General features: G+C 33.5%; 1 protein-coding gene across 15 annotated transcripts in view; it reads right to left on the bottom strand.

Moving 5' to 3' along the window:
• The window catches only part of ntm (neurotrimin), a 631,630-nt gene that overhangs the window by 106,515 nt on the left and 508,266 nt on the right, over window positions 1-16,849 (bottom strand).

Below are 16,849 nucleotides of genomic sequence, written 5' to 3'. Positions count from 1 at the left end.
CAAAACTGCTTCGAACTCTCCTTAAGATTGAGTTTATTAAATTCAGTGACCCCTGGGTAATATTTAAAGCTAAACCGGCTGCCTGAAACTGCCTCTTTAAAGACAATGCCATCTCTCCTTATTACGGATACAATGGAATTAGATGCTAATTACTTACAGACCTTCCTTAAATGAGGACATGCTGTGTCTAATTACAGCTATGCCTAACAGTTAGGCAGTGGAGGCCAAAATAGAGCCTCTTCATATACTGTAGAGCTATTAAAATCAAATGCAATCATGCGCTTAATTGATTACTTGCCTGATTAGGCATTCAATAAAACGCAGGGACGATTTTCATGCAATCTTTGTTTTATCTCTAATAGCATCGCGGTCCAAAAATGGTTGGCGCACGTTCGAATAATAGGCGTTCGATGCTCATTAAAGCCCATTATGGTCATAATGCTTGCAAGCTCTTTCTTTTAGTCGATTCGGTGAGAGGCGCAGAGCTGAACTACTTTAGCTTCTAGAGGGCAACATCCAAAGCACCAGGGAGAGATGAGGTAAATGTGCTTCTTTGTGTCTTTTTTTTTTTTTTTTGTCCCTCGGCAGGTGGGCAGAAGTACTGGGGTACAAGCAAAGGCGTTGGTTTTGGTGGAGAGTGGGAACTGCGGCACTGGCCTCCACCTCGTCTTATAATAGACTAAATGAGAACGCTGGAGATCAGTGGAAAGATCAAGCCTATTCCCTGTGGATGGGTTCATAATGCACTGCAGGGCATCCAACACGGAAATATTAAAACTGTCCTGCACCGATCTGTCTTCTGAATGCTCCTTGTTACAGAGACGAAATGTGGAATTTCTGCAGCTTTATTTTTAATAAAATAAAATAAAATAAAATAAAATAAAATAAAATAAAATAAAATAAAATAAAATAAAATAAAATAAAATAAAATAAAATAAAATAAAATAAAATAAAATATTTTTTTTATTATCTTAATAGTCTATTAATCTGTTCTAACTATTAAAGTACCAGGACGAAAGAATTAGTTGTAGAATTTGTATTAATCTTTATGCACAGACACATCTGTTAAATACTCAATTTATATTTTTGACCATATTTGTTATTGATATTTTTATAATAATTATTGATAAAATACATAATACATTTTATCTTAATAGATAAAATATAGTATTTTTATCTGTATATCTATTAATGTACTATGAAAATGTATTAAGTAGTTGAATGTGTATTAATCTTTACACATATATACATTTGTAACATATTCATATATTGCAGGGCAGCAGGGATTTATTCAGCATGATAAAATAAATAAATAAATACAATTAAAATATTACTTTTTATTATCTTAATAATTAACATATCAAAAATATAATTAATTTTATAATTATTATTTATATATAAATTAACAATTAACCTAATTTAAGTTATAATTTAAAACAACAAAAAATAATAATGATAATAATAATAATAATAATTAATAATAATAATAATAATAATAATAATAATAATAATAATAATAATAATAATTATTATTATTATTATTATTATTATTATTATTATTATTATTATTATTATTATATAAAGTTGAAGTTTTTTTTTAAATATTTCTCAAGTGATGTTCAACAGAGCAAGAACATTATGTCTGATAATATTTTTTTTTCTTTCTGGAAAAAAAAAAAATCTTGTTTGTTTTATTTTAGCTAGAACATAGCTAGGATATAAATAAAACACTTGAAGGTCAATATTATTAGCCCCTTTAAGCAATGTTTTCTGTTGTCTACAGAACAAACTATCATTATACAATAACTTGCCTAACTACCCTAACCTGCCTAGTTATCATAATTAACCTAGTTAAGCCTTTAAATGTCACTTTAAGCTGAATAGAAGTGTCTTGAAAAATATCTAGTCAAATAATATTTACTGTCATCATAGCAAATATAAAAGAAATCAGTTATTAGTAATGAGTCATTAAAACTATTTTGTTTAAAATGTGCTGAAAAAATCAGCTCTCTGAGATGAAAATAAACAGGGTGGCTAATAATGGTCTTCATCTGTATATATATATATATATATATATATATATATATATATATATATATATATATATATATATATATATATATATATATGTGTATGTGTGTGTGTGTGTGTGTGTGTGTGTGTGTGTGTGTGTGTGTGTGTGTGTGTACAAATAATTTTAGTAGTTCAGTTTATGTATATTTGTAGTAATTTTGCAGCTTTAAAAATGTATTTCGTATTGTTATTAATTTATAAATATACAATTATACAATAATATACATATATACAAATAAATCGTATATATAAATAAATAATAAACGCTTGTATTTAAATTAATGATTAACCTAATTTAAGTAATATTTAAATTAAATTAAATTAAATTAAATTAAATTAAATTAAATTAAATTAAATTAAATTAAATTAAATTAAATTAAATTAAATTAAATTAAATTTTTACTACCTAATTACAAAAATCATATTGATCTGTGACATAAAAGAAGAAAAAATCTGCTTCAACAAATGTCTCCCTGGGTGGATATAAAAGAAGCAAAAAGCAAAAAAAAAAAAAAAAATCACCCATAATAGCAGAAGTAGACACGTTGGCTGATTATAAAACACAAGGTTGCCAAACATGGTAAGGAAGCACACTCAAGGGCATTCAAAGTTGTCTGGAACAGAAGAGAAAAAATGCAAAGCAAAAGCAGCTGTTGCACCGGTAATTGAACGAAACCCCTGATGAAACACAGTTTATAGGATCAAAGAGCAAAGCGCACACACATTCGTCATGTAGACACGGATGATATGGTAAATAATACAGGAAAACAAGAGTTGCTGTTCAAACGGCCTTTCGCTAAACACGGCTGGCGTGTTTGCATGCAAGCACAGATGACTGAACATGTGCAAGACTTGTGTTTACAGCAACTGTTCACCTGAAGATGAAAAATTTACCATTAATATTTACTCGCACTCAATCTGGCTGGACTTTGCTGGAATACAATATGTGTGATGTTTTTATTGAATATGAAAGGTGTTTTTGTCAATAAAGTGGGAATGAATGCACAAAGAGGCTGTCAAAGTTCAAAAACAACACAAAAGCATAATATTCCAACTCTTTTGAAAATATTTGCGTGGTAGACAGAAAGTCAGAAATTAAAGTGGAACTCAAAAACTTATGGGAAACAAGTCATGTTGAAAGGCTTTGTAAACAGAATAAATGAATTCACAGCAGAAATTAATTCAAGACACACACACAAAAAAAAATACTTTATAACTGATCTGAACTGATGGGAAGTTTATAAAGAATGTATTTGCTTAATTTGTTTAAGCTACAGAACATGCTTAGATATTGAGTATATATCATCGTAATAACAAGATATACACGCATTCAACGCTTGTACACCACGGTTGAAAGGTAAGAGTCCTCGGAACAACCTCCCATCAAACACATTTAGTCCAACAACACAATAGTGATGAATTATGGATCATTATTTGTTTGTTTATGTCACCATTTCTGCCTAGGACCTGTTGTTTACATTGTGTACTATGTTAGTTACGCGCGAAAACAGTGTCTTTGTTGTAAAAAGCAAGACGATGTAATAGCTTACAGTGTTACAAATAAAATGAGACCACAAATTATTACACAAAAGTTTACACAAAATGTATACAAAAGTCTTACACAAGTGCTGGGGATATAGCTCTGATATCAACAATGATATATGCATACAAATCAAATGAGAAAGTTACTTAAAAAAAATAATACCACTTAAATTGAAGATTATTTTGTTACATGTGCCGTCAAGTAGCTATATAAATGTGTATTTGTCATTGAACGCTTTAAAAAGAAGCATTCAGAACATTAATGAATGAATTAAATAATTAAAGTGATTTGTTCAAAATGCAGAAAGGAAGTGAGTGAAGTCTTCACAAGTGATTAGTTTAATAGTTAATTTAAAGATTCTTGATCTTGAAAAAAAAAAAATAATTGTTGATTCATCTGGTATGAAGCAAGTGAAATCTTTAGTCACTGGATCACTCATTCAAAAGATCCAGTAAAGATAATAACTCAATCATTAGTTTAAAAGATTCGTTCAAAAATGCGGATTTATCAAGCATTGAAACAATTGAAGTTCTTATGAGTCAGTCATTGAATCATTCAATCAAAAAGTGTATTATCTTGTTTATTTGTTGGGCAAACTAGCATTTTAAGTTAATGAACAACTAAAATGTAAATAAAATGCAACAATTTTATATTTATGTTTGTATCAATAAATTGAAAATTAAAAGTATTTTATATTTTAAAATAATCTAATAAAAATATTCAAGATGCTAATGTGCTCAATGATTAAACAAATTAATTAAACAACTGAAATATACACAAAATATCAACTTTTATATTTATGACTATATCAATTAATCAATAATTGAAAGTATTTCAAATTCAGATATAATTAAATTCAAATGATTTTATTGAAATGAGAAATTAATAAACAACTTTAAATAATTTTAAATAGACTACAGCAATTATCAGAATTCCTGTATATGTAGGGCTGTTTCGTGTGTGTGTGTGTTGTCAAACACAAGTTCTGTTTGACCACGTCAGAAATAGTTACGTGTAATTTTCTTTTTACATGTCCACAGATTTGTATTTTTTATTTATTTATTATTTTTGCTATGCATAGACCTCTTTGTGACACTGTCGTGAAATAGTATATTCACATATCAAGTCTTTTGCATGCAAAAGTTAGTTATTTCTAATAAAGGCGCCTGGCTTGCGCACACATTGGGAGTGCCGCACGCATGTATTCCATGCGCGCCCAGTTGAAAACATTTCTACTTTCAGAATGCTACATTGTCACCATGAGTCACGTAAAAAGAACTGAGCCATTAGCTTTGTACATTATATAGAATAAAGGCATTTCAGTACTCTAATTACCTCAGACAAACACAGAACACCCAAACACCCAACTTGTATCGGAACTGCCGCAATGTTTTTATGAGTTTGTCATTCTCTGGGACAACAGTTGATGGGCGCCAAGCAACAACGAAGAAGCACGAGCAAAAACGTCATTGAATGGTGAGGCTTTCCACTCGTTTTTAGAAGCGACATGTGACTGACAGGTCAGCCAAACTCTATCCAAAGTAATCCCACAGCATAGATGTTGACTTATTTGGGAACTCCTGTGCTGAACTCATCATCCTTGTTTATGAGGGCTACTTGTCATTATGCCCAGTCTCCTGTTCTCGAGTTCTCTTTGCATGCTGCGTTATGATTGGTTTACACAACATTTTATGGAAAAATAGTGCTGGAAGGTGATTTAAAAATTGTGCATGTTCAATTCGCAATTTCGAAGCGATTTAAATTAAAAACACAGCCCTAAGTACATGAATCCATTATTTATTTGTTTATTTACTTATATGTTTTTGCATGTTGTAGTATTAACATAAGGTAAGAAACCCCCTTGTTCATACCGCAAAGCTATAAAAGAGTCATTTTGATTTAGTGGTGAACTACCCCTTTAGGTACATGTGCACTGTAGTGACTGCACGTTGTTGCTTGGGCTATCGCATTAAATGATTATTTACAGCATCGCCATAAAAACGCTGTGCACTGTAATAACAGCCTTTTGGTAAGACACTGAGGCTGAATCCAATCCAATCAGTCTTAACCTTGAGCAGTCAGAACCTTCAGGAAAAAAAGCTGTAGTGCAGCATCTCCGGCCACTAGAGCATGTCTGAGCTGCATGTTCATCGCGCCACACTGAATCAGCACAATGCAACAAATACATAAATTAATAAATAACTCCGCCTTATAGTCCCTTATCAGAGGAGAGCAGACAGCAAACCAATTTAATCCAAATAAAGTGTCTACCCTTTCAGTGCAATGAGAAGCATCCAAGGGCGGGGAAAATTAAGCATGCGGAATAAACAAGCACGGCCCTCCATTTTTCGTCCTGACACCCAAAATCCACACGCTTTGGGAAATTAAACTTTTTTTTTTTTGCATCGTCATAATGGGATGATAGACTATTCTTATGCTAGTATGGATTAGGAGGAGCTCATTTATATTGTGTTGCCATCATGTTATTGCTCATTAAAAATGAGAATTACTTCAGTGCATGGAGTGTGCAGTTTTATTTGTCTGTGATAATATTGCAGTTGTTTGTGAGAAAGGTGTGAGATGAGAGTATTGTTAATCAGTGTTGCAAAAAGTTACTTCTAAAAGTATTATATTACTTTCCTAAAGGTGCCCTATCAAGAAAATCTGGGTGTACCAAGGCAGAGTAGAATAATTAGAGATCAGTATAAGTACAAATGGGTATACCGTGAGTGTCATACACCACTGTTTCCTCGTTCTCATGTAAACTCTATGAGAGTGGAAACTTCGGTGAACAATTGACCCATCAGAACACAAAGAAAATGAGACAAGGCTCATGGGTCATGTCCCCATCATTTGCATGTATGCTTACTTTAGGTTGTTCATCCAGACCTGATGAGCAGCCGCGTCATCAAGAGAACACAGACTCTTATGTAGCTCTGAGATCATTAATATGCTTGCCTCAGGTTGTGTTTGTAAAGCCAAATGTTTTTTTTAGAGTGAAAACAATGATAGTTTTCCTTCTTTATTAATTAAACTTACTATGTATTGAGACTTTTATTTTGAAAATGCGAGCACCAAATTGTTTACTATGCATTACTGGGTAACAACTGCACAAATAATTTCCAAAATCGCTTCAGAATGTAAAATGCAAGATTTTCAGATTATACATTCATTCATTTCCACCCTGAAGAGGCGTAATATGTTTAATTGCATCTTTTGTACATTTTTTGTGCTTATTGTGAAACTAAATGCGTATGTTTCAACAAACATATGTAAACTGCTGAATCATTTCGAATCACTCAGCTTAACTGTCATCTGTTCATACAGAGGTTGATACTTTCCTGTCTGTTTTCTTTGACAATATAGCTTTCAAATACAACGCGATACCTCTTTCACACATTTTTTTGTCAAGTTTAATTATAATTTAACCTTTATACACAGCAGATCTGCTGAGCAAAATAGATTAGCATTACTGTGATGGGTTTATATTTGTACTTGTTCAGCGTACATCATGCTATGTGTGTGTCTGTCTGTCTGTAAGATCTGCACATCAGAGCGGAGCTCATTAATATTCACGACATAAGCCATAAATGGTCAATCATTGACCATCTAATTCTAGGTGTATTTTATGGAGTAATAAATGAGCTTATTTTGGATATTTTTTATTTGCCGAAGTCATGAACCTACTTTGTAGATATCAGAGAACAATTTAACTTATTAAACCGATGCAGTATATGGCGATAACCAGTGGCGATAAAAAAAGCTAAATATAACACTACTTTCCTTAAAGTGAACACAATAAGTTTAAAAAAAAGTTGCTCAGAAATTTAACATTACTTTAAAATAACTTTCACCAACAACGTTAATAATAATGCACCAATTGTTGATAATAAAGGGAACATTTACACAAAGTGTTTTTCCTCTCCAATGTGCTACTTTTCTATTGATTTTTAATGTAAACGTACACTTGACGAACATGTTTGACGTTATGCTTGCGCCTCACATTTTTGAAGTGCTGTGCATGTTTTTTAGATGCCGTGTCAAGTTGAAAGATCTTCAACTTTCACATGCTGTGCAGCTAAAAGCAGTGTACCAACCAGAAGATCTTGGAACAGGGCAACCATTGCTAGCATCAGTTTATAATAGAAAGTTGGCATTGACAACTGCTTTATATATCTTTATATTATGACGTAGGAGGCGCATATTGTGGCTTGTCCAGATATTTTGAGTAATATGATATATCTTCAAATGCTTATCATAACATATTGTTTCCTATTTCTAATGGGCTCATTATTATTGGTATTACATCACGTTCATAATATTGAGTCAAGAGAATCTCCCTTTTTTAAACCCTATCCTAAGCGCCGTGTTTTTAGAAGCCGCGATTACTAAGATTGTAGATTTTTTTTTTTTTTTTGCAAACAAAAAGATGGGAAAATACGATTTGAGAATGGACAGCTTGAAACAAGATTAGTTTGCTTACTTGGTTTATTATGGGCAGCATTATCTGCTCTAATTTAAAATGAGATGCAACTCCTGAACTTTAATAAGGATCCAAACACCAAAATTAAATTCAGAAGAGTGAGCAAATATTGATTTTAATTAAACAGGGTAATTTTAAAATATGAAGTAAAAACATAACGATCTTGCTTCAGTTTTGTGAAATGTTATCCTGGACCAAGACTATAAGTTATTATTATTATTATTATTTTATTTTTTCAATTAACACTAAAACAGCATCTGAAAGCTGAATATATAAGAATGTCCACTGATGTACTGTATGGTTTGTTAGGATATGCTGACTGAGATATACAGCTATTTGAAAATCTAAATTAAAAAAGTGCTTTGAAGAGCATATTACTAACCCAATATTAAGTTTTTATATATTTAGAGTAGGATAAACACTCACTGGCCATTTTATTATGTACACCTGTTCAAATGCTCGTTTACGCAAATTTCTAATCAGCCAATCACATGACAGCAATTCATGCATTTATGCATGCAGACAAGATGATCCGCTGCAGTGCAAACTAAGCATCAGAATGGGAAAGAAAGGTGATTTAGGTGATATTTAACATGGCATGGTTGTTGGTGCCAGACAGGCTGGCCTGAGTAATTCAGAAACTGGTGATCTACTGGGATTTTCAGGCACATCAATCTCTAGGGTTTACAGAGAATAAGCTGCAGTTCTGTAGACGCAAATGTCTTGTTGATGCCAGAGGTCAGAGAATGGCCAGACTGGTTTCCAGCTGATAGAAAGACAACAGTTACTCGATTAACCACTCGTTACAACTGAGGTATGCAGAAAAGCATCTCTGACCGCACAACATGTCCAACCTTAAAGCCTGATTTATACTTCTGCGTCAAACACCGGCGTATGCTACGGCGCTGACGCATAGCCCTTCGCCGTGGCCATCGCCGTCACTGACGTGCACCTCTCAAAAAATGTAACTACACGTCGCAACGACGCGTAGCATAAGCTCTGTGATTGGTCGGCTTGGTAGCGCTGACGAGTCTGGGCGGGACCGAGAGGCGCGCGAATGGCGCGACGCCGCGCGAGCGATTGTTTACAAGTGTGGAGTCCCGTGAAGGAGCTCCGGATGGAAAGTTTTGTTTTGTGTTTACCTCATAGTTAAAGTTGTTGCACGTCCGCCGGTTCCTGCCTCAAAATGAGCGAGTTTGAGCCACTTGTACATCCCGGAAGTGTTCAGGAAATGCAAAAAAGTAGCGAAGAAACTCGACACAGAGGAACATTTACACCTCACTGCCAACTAGCGTTTCGGAAGTGTTAATGCAGACCGGCAGAGACAGCGCGCAGAAGTATAAATGCACAACCACGCGCGTTGCCTGCGCCGTGGGTTACGCCGGTCACCTGACGCAGAAGTATAAATCAGGCTTAAGGCAGATGGGCTACGGCAGCAGAAGACCACACCAGGTCCTACTCCTGTCAGCTAAGAACAGGTAAACAAGGCTACAAGTCCCACAGGCTCACCAAAACTGGACAACAGAAGATTGAGGAAAAGCGTTGCCTGGTCTGATGAGTCTCAATTTCTGCTGCGACATTCGTATGGTAGGGTCAGAATTTGGCATTAACAATATGAAAGCATCGATCCATCCTTTTTTGTATAAAGGTCCAGGCTGGTGGTGGTGGTGTTGTAATGATGTGGGGGATAGTTTCCTGGATTTCATTAGGACAAATTGAGCATCATGTCAATGCCACTGCCTACCTGAGTATTTTTGCAGACCATGTTCATCCCTTTATGATAATAATGTACCCATCTTCCAATGGCTACTTGCAGCAGGATAATGCACCATGTCATAAAGCACGACTGGTCATGTCATCTCAGACTGGTTTCTTGAACATGACAATGAGTTCACTATACTTAAATGGCCTGCACAGTCAACTTAATCCAATAGAGCACATTTGGGATGTGGTGGAACGGGAGATTCACATCATGGATGTGCAGCTGACAAATCTGCAGGAACTGCATGATGCTATCATGTCAATATTAACCAATTCCCAGAAGAATATTTCCAGTGCCTTGTTAAATCTATGCTACGAAAGTTTAAGGCAGTTCTGATGGCAAAAGGGGGTTCAATCCGGTACTAGTAATGTGTACCTAATAAAGTGGCCGGTAAATGTATTTACTTAATATTCTAATGTTTAAAATAGATTTAAATCAACCATCCATTTCATGTTGAAGTCGTTGGTTTTAAAAATGAAACTCAAAGGTTTAAAACTACGTACGTGAGAATAAATAATGAGCTAATTTTATTTTGGGATTAACTATCCCTTAAAAAAAATGACCAGAACAAAAAGACAACAAGCAAAATATAATTTAATTACTGTTAACAGAAAAAAATGACATTATGTTTGAGTATCACATACCCGTACTTCCACTATCCATTCTCAGAGCATCTGAGTCACAGATCTAACTCTATATGAGCAGGCAGTGCATCAAGCATATCCCACTGTACTTGCGGAGGACAAAAATATATCAGGTATCAGACCAAGTGCGGTTTTGAAAATAAATCTTTCCGCAGCCCCCTCTGGCTACCTTGTGACATGAACAAGAGAGGGCATTCATTATTAATTTACTTTGGAGAGAGGGATTGATTTGGCATCGGAGGTCTATAGAGGAAAAAAAAAAGCTATAATATATAACACTGGATTACCTCCAAATAACATTACTGTCAGGGAGTTAGAGTACAGCCAAGACTGAACATTGCTGCTACCTGGACAGTAAGGATGTATTGATTTTTCTCACAAACACACACACACATTCTTGCGCTGTTACTAGGCCTAGCATGTGAAGGATGAGGTTGAATACACTGTCGACAAAGACAGACGAAACAACTTGATTGTTTTCATGTTTTTTTTTTCCCCAAGTATAACAACGCTGGATTTACAGTACACATTTTCTTCCTTAATCTTGAGGGACTTGAGGGATCTCGTATGCAGTGATTACAATATGTAGAAAATAATGTAGACATAAATACTGTGGTGTGTTATTATATTATATTATATTATATTATATTATATTATATTATATTATATTATATTATATTATATTATATTATAAAACATTTTTTCTGTAATACTTAGTCCTGATTTGTCAAACACTGCATTTCATGGTATGTACATCTAGGCAGTTGTTTTTCTCAGAATAAAGCTTCTCAATCTAGTGCTTTATTGTGCAAGAACAATCCTCTAGATGTGCATTACTTTTATTATAATATAATATAATATAATATAATGTAATGTAATGTAATGTAATGTAATGTAATGTAATGTAATGTAATGTAATATAATATAATATAATATAATAATATAATATTATAAACAAAATATAATATAATATAATATAATATAATATAATATAATATAATATAATATAATATAATATAATATAATATAATATAATATAATATAATATAATATATGTATTTTTTTCCCAGTACTGGGTTGCAGCTGGAAGGGCATTTGCCTGTGTAAAAAACATATGCTGAAATAGTTTTTGGTTCATTCCTTTGTGGTGACTACTGATAAATAAGGGATTAAGCTGAAGAAAAATAAATACTGTTTTTTAAAGTCTAAGCAGCCGTTTTTCATATCTCGTCTTAAAGCGTGGAAATCGCAAGGCACATACATTTTTTCACCATTTTCAACTCACTTTGTGCTACCGTCAACCCTTTTCTTAGCGAAATTGACAAATTGTTGCAGCTCTGATACAAGTTTTATTTGTGGAGAATTTTAAAAAGGCACTACAGTGTTTGGGTGCTTCATATTTGTCTATGTAAATACATGGTCTGTTCTTGTCACATGATTTGTGGTGCACTTGCGAAAGTGGAGATGTTTTCAACTACGTGTCCCTGGAAAATGGAAGCGTGTCACAACACGTGTGCACCTCCATTGGAAACAATGAACTTGTGCGCGCAAAAGATGTGGAAAAAATTTGTGGATTTCTAGAGCAGAGGTCGCCGAACTTTTTATCACCATGGACTGGTCAACGATTAACAATTTTACCGCAGACCAAGGAGGGGTTTTGGTTTGTAGCTTGCAAGAAGACCATTAACAGTTTCCTGGCAAGTCACACACGTCCATTGGAAATAATAGACCTAAAAGTCCACTGTCATTTGCGATCTCTATCAGTTGATCTTTTTGCACAAACACTGTGGATTTACATGATTTGTCGATAAATGAGTTCCAGATCTATTCCTTGGCAGTTTGACGGTCCTTCACTGGGCCTTTTGTCCTTAGCAAAGACACTTAGTGTTCTAGAGTTATCGTCAAAGGGCCTGGAAGTTCTTGTAACTTAGACTTGTTTTGATAACAGTTTGGACCTGAAAGCATTTGTACAAAGGTATTCTGCTAGAGCCACCTTTTGGCAAAAGGAAATGACTTGATTTAACATTCAACAAAATCGTCCTAAAGATTTAACCAGATCAACACCAAGTTTTGTCAGTCTAATCCAAAGTCAAATGGAGTGTCTATCGTGCCCTGATCAATTTCCATGCTTCCACATAAAAGAGGAACTCTTGGATACAATGTTAGATCTTGTACTAAATTCACCTGTTGGATGAGTGTCTTGTCCCTTCGACATCCATTTGCAAATATTCAGTTACTGTTATAGCGCCTCCTGCTGAATATTGGCACATGTCATTGATTTTGTCATGCTCGCCCTATATTTACCAGCTTAAATGCATATTGTACACAATTCTCTTCATCCTTAGGTCACTGGTCGGCAGTAAGCCTGGTTGCGAAGGTCCTTTCAACATGGCTTGCAGTTTTAACATTATATTATATCCTTTCTTTAAGTACTTTTCTGTAACCTTCTTTAAATGACAAGTCAAGCATAATAACCACTACCCTATGCTTCAGTAACAGTTTTCTATCCATGGCTTTTATATACCAAAAAACTCATTTCAAACTGTGCCTTAATAACCGTGCAGAAGATAATACTAAACACCTTCTGCTAACAGAAGAATCCTTCGGAGATCTGTGCACACATGGAACGGTAGTATTTTTAAACAATACATCAATCTATTTAATTCATTAAACTAAAAAAAAAAAAAAATCCTAAAGGAAAAATTGCCTTCTCTCAATGCAATTACTTTCAAGCCATCAAAAGCTCTTTTCAAAAGCAGCAGTGCGCACCGAAATATCTCTGCTAAACTTTCAATTTAAATGCCTTCATTTTCACCCTTGTTTGAAGTGCTGGGTTTGAAGGAAGCATTTATCCATTGGGAAACTAGTCGTTTTCTGAGCACTCTGTAAAGTTCGTTCACCTCATAAACTCACCGAGATCTCCATAGAAACTCAAATCCTCACTGTGTGATGTCGGGTTGTGTGGTTAAAGAGAGCAAATGAACGCCAGTCGGTCTCCAAACCTAAGCTTGATTTCAGCTATGAGTTGAGCATAAAGTACCTCTTGTGGAGTTTCTTCACCATTATATTTCAGAGCAGCAAGGCTGTTAATGTCAGTGCATTTTAAATCTCCTAATGAAATAATTGATTAGCGCTCTGTGTGCTTGAAGACTTCAAAATGAATGAAAATAACTCAATCACCCTTAGTATCTACTTATAGGAGTGTTGGAGGAATGAGTCAGCACTTAAGGCGAGACTCTGGAGCAGAAATAGTTTGTTTCTTAAGCACAAGTCAACTCTGAGTTGTTGGATTTTTCAGTTTTTCAGTCTAATGTTAAGAGAACTTCCAAAATACACTTGCGAGGGTTTCTTTGGTCACACATTTATTTGTGTCTAGAATTTAATTGCAATACAATTTTTTAAAGGCAGTTTTCGCAAAGTGAGATTTTTAATTGTATTTATTTATTTTTTTTGCATTGCATCCTTACATCAGGTACTTACAAACTTTACAGCTTCATTCATATTTATATTCATATTCTGAAAAGTTTATATATGTATCATTTTCCTCTCTGAATTTTAGAGTTCTAAAAAGAGATTCCCAAAATTCCGCTGAAAAAAAAAAAAAAAAAGACGCTGAACTAATAAGATATAAGTTCAAGAATAAAAAATTACTTCTTCCAGTTCAGAAGTTTATGCTAAAAAAGTTTCATGACATAAAAGCTATTTTTTTTATGAAATTTTGCCAATTCGAAAAAGGCTTGCGATCAATGTAATCAATTACTGGGAAAAGTTTGCTGATAAATTTTATCCTTCTGAAATTGTGTTCAAATATATGTATGCACACATTTACATATAGATGTTGGTTGTATCTTAATAAAGAACGTAAAACATGAAAGTAGATGGGTAATTAAAACTTGTGATATAATAAAGCTTGAACTGTGACTTTTAAACATTGCAGCATAATATATTTATGTATATAAAATATAGATTATTATAATGATTAGTATACTATTACTACTACTACTACTACTACTACTACTAATAATAATAATAATAATAATAATAATAATAATTATTATTATTATTATTATTATTATTATTATTAGTAGTAGTAGTAGTATTAATACTAACATTATTATTAACATTATTATTAATAATAGTAGTAGTAGTAGTAGTACGAGTAGTAGTACGAGTAGTAGTACTAGTAGTAGAAGTAGTAGTAATAGTACCAGTATTATAACTATAATTATTATTAGTAGTAGCAGTAGCGGGTTCAGAAGTAATAGAAGAAGTAGTACTAGTAAAAGTAGTAGTAGTAGTTGCAGACATAGTAGTAGTAGTAATAGTAGAAGTAATAGAAGTAGTAGTAGTACTAGTCATAGTAGTAGAAGTAGTGGTAGCAGCAGTAGTAGTAACAGTAGTAAAATTAGGTGTGTATTATTATTATTATTATTATTATTATTATTATTACTATTATTACTATTAGTAGTAGTAGTAGTAGTAGTAGTAGAAGTAGTAGTGGTAGTAGCAGCAGTAGTAGTAGTTGTAGTAGTAGCAGCAGTGGCAGTAGTATAGTATAATTATTAATAGTAGTAATAGTAGTAAATGTAGCAATATGTAGCAATATTTTTATTTTTATAATGTTGATTTTTCAACATTTTACTTTTAAACTATCTGGAATAAAGTAGCTACATGATTATGTGTCAACATCCTGCTCTAGTTAAAACAATAAACCGGCAACATGTGCCAAATATAACAGTATTCATGTAATAATATTTATCCAGATACGAGTCCCAGTTTTAAAATGCAGCACGTCTCAGAAGGCACAGGGAGATGCGCACTTTCTGTGTACTTTCTACTCTCTCTGGGCTTTCAAACAGGTATTGGAACAACTGTTAAGGGAACTAGAGGCCTTCCCCATCCCTCTAGACTGAAGAAGAAGAGAAAAAAAAACAATTGACAGAGTCAGGACTCACTGCTGCTGCTGCTGCTTCTAGCTGTGACCATTTGCTGTGCAAACACACACGATTTCTCATTGTCTTGGGCTTTTGTCCTTCTCTGTCTCTCATTCTCACTCACAATGTGATGAAAGCGATATGAGAGGCTACACTATTTGATATGATTTTCTGCGTGCCTCCATAAGATTGTGCACTCAGGATACTCAGATTGCAGTGACGGCGGTCAGGCTGAACCAAGCTGAGCGGAGCAAATTACCTCTCTAACACAAGGCCAAAACACCCAAGGCATCCGAGCGGCCCTGATGTTACTCACATCCACATGGACAAGCAGAAACAGCTGCAGAGAAGACTGGATTAACAGCACACTGGTATAAATATAAGGTAAATTATCACACTATATATATATATATATATATATATATATATATATATATATATTTATATATATATATATATATGTGTGTGTGTTACAATGTATTTGTAAGTGTATTATTTAGACTATATACTGTATTTGTATGAATATGCACAGTTGAAGTTCTGTTCTTTAATTTAAATACTTTTTATTTTTCTGTTTAACAGAGAAAATATTTTTCAACACATTTCTAAATGTAATAGTTTTAATACCTCATTTCTAATAACTGATTTCTTTTATCTTTGTCATGATGCCAGTAATTACTATTTTACTAGATATTTTTTTTAAGATACTAGTATTCATATAGTATATATTTAATCATTCAAATAGTATAGAGCATACAGTGAAAATTTACGTAATCCATTAAATATCATTTGAAATATAATAAATATGTTTTTAAAATACTTAATATTGCATATGAGGGCTAATCATTTTGATTAATAAATGATTATTAAACAGTTTGATTGGTCTATATTTTACACAAATTTTAGCTGAAACTAGTTTTTTGAGGGGTATACTGGTAGGTATTCTGCAAATGTATTTAAAGGTACATCCTGTTTTTTTGTACTTTCTATTAATCAATAATGTTTTTCACTGTGTCAACAAAAACTGTAACCCTCTACAGCAGGGGTGTCCTGCATAGTTTAGCTGGAAGTTTCTAGTATGCCTTGAAAGAGCTTGATTAGCTGGATCAGTTGTGTTTAATTGGGGTTGGAACTAAATTATGCAGGACACTGCCCTCCAGGACCAAGTTTGGACACCCCTGCTCTACAGCATAGAGTTGCCATCAGGCAACAGAACATTTTCTTAAGGCTCGTGCTAAGCACAGATTTTTTTAATTATTGCAACCAATGAAAATGTTAGAAAAAGTATTAATAAAACATGCAAGAAGGTGTGGGAGTCACTATCTAGCACCGTTTGAAGCTGGAACTTAATTTTCTGACTCATGGTCTGACTCAAGAGCACATGGTATGAGAAGAAGTTAAGATTATTTG

The sequence above is a fragment of the Danio rerio genome, chromosome 10 (assembly GCF_049306965.1).
Source record: "Danio rerio strain Tuebingen ecotype United States chromosome 10, GRCz12tu, whole genome shotgun sequence".
NCBI lineage: Eukaryota > Metazoa > Chordata > Actinopteri > Cypriniformes > Danionidae > Danio > Danio rerio.
Note: the sequence above shows the minus strand (reverse complement) of the source record. Positions and strands in the feature narration are given on the sequence as shown.